The sequence below is a fragment of the Rutilus rutilus genome, assembly GCF_951802725.1.
Source record: "Rutilus rutilus genome assembly, chromosome: 2".
Lineage (NCBI taxonomy): Eukaryota > Metazoa > Chordata > Actinopteri > Cypriniformes > Leuciscidae > Rutilus > Rutilus rutilus.
This window is the reverse complement of record NC_140210.1, coordinates 53486213-53489840: the sequence shown is the minus strand read 5'-3', so window position 1 is coordinate 53489840 and position 3628 is coordinate 53486213. Positions and strand designations below refer to the sequence as shown.

At 38.2% G+C, this 3628-nt stretch overlaps 1 long non-coding RNA gene across 1 annotated transcript; it reads right to left on the bottom strand.

The window, feature by feature from the left end:
* Positions 1-2146: 2146 nt before the first annotated feature.
* On the bottom strand, positions 2147-3014 carry LOC311286091. Its single transcript, XR_014626479.1, has 3 exons — positions 2927-3014; positions 2629-2706; positions 2147-2547 (listed from the first exon to the last, which is right to left on the bottom strand). It is a non-coding gene; the product is annotated as an uncharacterized lncRNA (long non-coding RNA).
* Between the last annotated feature and the right edge of the window lie 614 nt (positions 3015-3628).

Genomic DNA, 3628 nt, shown 5'->3' with positions numbered 1-3628 from the left:
ACGTAGGCCTTCGCTAATTAGATTTCAATTTCGAAAGCATTTAGATAAGTCAAAGTGTCATCTAAAATGTAAGACCTTTCATAAGTAAAAATAAGACATTTTTTTTAAAAACATGATTTTTAAGACTTTTTTAAGGATCCACGGAGACCCTGTCTATGTAAAATACGGGAAAAATCGCGCCCCTCATTGATTTGATACGGGACGCACAGGCTTAACTATCAGTAAGCAGGGTAAGCGGTTGCTTACGGCCCGGACCAATCAGGGGCCCGCCCGTGTTACTGGAAGATATTGATTGACAGCCGGGTCCCCCTATCGCATTTTACTGATTGCATTTTAATCTTTTGTGAATTGATTTGAATAAATAATGACAACAACATATTTGACTGATCATTAAATAAATGTTTGAAACGAACAATGATGAATTTGGTGTAATTTGTTTCGAACTGGTACTGGGGATCCCCGGGTGAACATGCGCATTGCGTGCAAAACAGCAAAAAACTTTGAACTTGAGAGAGATATGGAGTTGTCAAATTTTAAACACAAAAGTGGCTTTCAAAAGCGCAAACGAAAAGAGGAATTTGTTATTTGGAATTAATAAATTACCAAAAATAGGAAGCTTCTTTAAAAAGATGACACAGATCGAGATTGAGATAGAGCAAGAGAGTGAAGCGAGTAAAGCACCTGAAGCGACCGTTGGTAGTAGCAGCTCCGTGGTGAAATGGAGCTATAATTTAAGTGTGCATCTTTTTTTATGTATTTGGACCTAGGCCTATGTGTATATAGCAGTGACAGTAACAGTAACAATGTGTTATGGTGCGCCGTCACCAGCAGTTTTTTTTTTTTTTTTTGCGTAGCATCATCACGTGTTGTAATAGGGGGGCCCGCCTTGATAATCCTTCTTAAGGCCCGGTGTTGGCTCGTTACGCCACTGACGGGAAACATCATTTTTCCTTTAAATAGGCCTACAGGACGATTCCGTATTTTACGGGACAGGTGGCAACCCTGCGGCGAGTCATTCTTTGTAATCTTCTTTGGTGAGCAAAATATCTTGAAACTTGCATTTTCCAGGCATCACGTTTCAGCCTATTTATGCAATGTCTGTTCCATTGTAGTAGTTTCATGCGTGGGTGAACGTCCTGGCAACAAACAACACAAAGTAGCCTACCTCACGTCTGAGAATCACCAACGAGTTTTTACAACAGTGTTGTCAAATATCTATTCCGAAGTTGTGGGGGGAGCTCTAGAGAGAAACCTGCCAGCAAAAAGCGAGAATACAGCGAAGAAATCCCGAAACTACTGAGTCCCGCTTTAACGCAACGCGTAAATGCACGTAACTAACGTGAATCAAGCAAGCTAGTGTGCATAGGCCACAAAGTGTTGGCGAAGTAACACATTAGCGGACCGGAGGGAATAATATGGAACTTTTTCCAGAAAACTTATTGCACAAAATAAATTCAAGCACTTTCAAGGACCTGTATCTGTGTGTGTTTATTTTCAAAAACTTTACAGGGCCTTGACTTTTTTTTTTTCAGATTCACAAACTTTCAAGGATTTCAACAGTGGTGGGCCGTCAGAGCCAGCAAGGCCTTCTCTGCTGGCCTAAACACTACCACAATCACTGACTTGCACTTTAATATGTTTTTTGAAATATTTTTTGGCTGTGGTTGAACGACCAATTTGCAACAATATGGTTTCGGGAAACAGTCGTGACTAGTTGATGTCTTCAGCGATGCATCGTACTATGGTAGTTAAGCAGAGAGTTACGTCGTTGTTCAGGAAACACACCCCAGTTTAGGCTGCCCCGAGTTCCTATAACTGTGTGTACAAGCTCCTCTTTTTCTGGTCTCTTGTAGATGCGAGCTGTTTCGCTCTTTACTCTGACCTATATGCACTAAAAGCTATAAAGGACGTTTGCAGTTTCAAGCTCCGTTTCTTTACAGCAAATGTATGTATCATCACTTTAGACAATGACAGGGCTGCGTCTCTAACAGACAGCGTTGATGTTTCTCTTTTTTCAGTAAAAAGATGATCAACTCTCTCTGTTCGTTTCTCCATTTCATATTTTAAACAAATTTCTTCACGATGCTTTCCTCCTATTTACTGTTTTATTTAATCTCTCTTGCTGCCTAATTATTCGCTTCATCTCTCTTTCTTTGGGGATGATTTTCTTCTTATGAGGATTTTCCCTTCCTCCGTCTACGTTCCTTCTTTACTTTTTTGTCTTGTTTCCTTTGCAGATTTTCTACAATCAAATCATCCATAAAATTTTCAAGTTTACTTGGTACATTTTTTTCTTTGTCTATGGAGTTTATCATGGAAGTACACCTTTCTGGGTCAAGTGACACGACATTTTAAAAAATTGTATTACTGTTGGTGAGATTGCTCATATAGTATAGATTGAAAAGAATGAATGTAAGGACTGTTTAGTATCTATTGAGTAAGAGTGATGAGAGTTTCTTCTTGAGAAGACTTGAAGAGCTACTGAAGAGTCAGATTCTCATATTCAGAAGAGCCGGACTGGTGAACAGCAGGTCTGGGATGGACAGACTGTGTGAAAGACTCATTGATTATTATCTGACTTTTGAATGCACAAACTCTTGCACATGTAGTTTTTGATATTTCTCTTACTGTGAGTGTGTTGTAGAGGTCAGATGATCTGGACTTGAGCTCAAGAGCTGCATATGAGCCTGCACTGGGATCATCGCTCTACAGGGAAACAGAGAGAATAAATTTACAGCACAAAAAAAGAAGAGATTTTAAACATTGTGAGTTCATGTCTCAATCAGAGTTTGTCAGTTTGTTGCGAGATGTTTGAGCAGTCTGATAATTTCACAACATATGATGTAAACTGACTTGATCACAAGTTGGACCAGCCATAAAAAAACATCTCTAAATATACAAAAAAAAATATTTTTGATCATCTCACCTCATTTATAGCAGATCTTCTGTTTTTTCTTTTCTTCTGACTGTCAAAAAAACAAACAAGTAATTTAATTGTTTCATATACAATGAATAATTCAATATATTTATGAATTAGTTCAATATATATATGTACTCCTTATTGATAGATTTCTATTTACATAATAAATGATAATATTATGATGATGATGATGATGATGATGAATAATCCTCCAGATGCCGCTGTGATCACAATCACATGTTGAACTGAAAGAGGAAGATCATCATGATTAACTCTCCAAACTGATGAATGATGTGAAGATACAGGAGTGTGTTAATAAAAGCTTCACATGTGACAGTTACAGCGTCTGAAATAACGTTACCCATGCAAGTACACTAAACGTTAGTTTCTAGCAGAAACAAAAGACACAGACACTGAGTGAACTCAATCTCACCGTCTTTAACTCAACAGGGCCGGTGTCTGTAACTTAGGAAAACACACAACGTATTTTGTCTTGTTTCCAACAGATATTCTATCAGAGCTTGTGGCATCCATAGAAACTGTACAAGACAACATCAGCATCAATTTAGCAACATGTTAGTGTTGCATATCCGTTTACAAACTATATCAGCTTATGCTGGCTCCATAATGTAACATAAAATGTGTTAGACGTTTATTTACGATGCTGGGAATTTGAGGTCGGACCGAACAATGTAAGGACTGCATCAT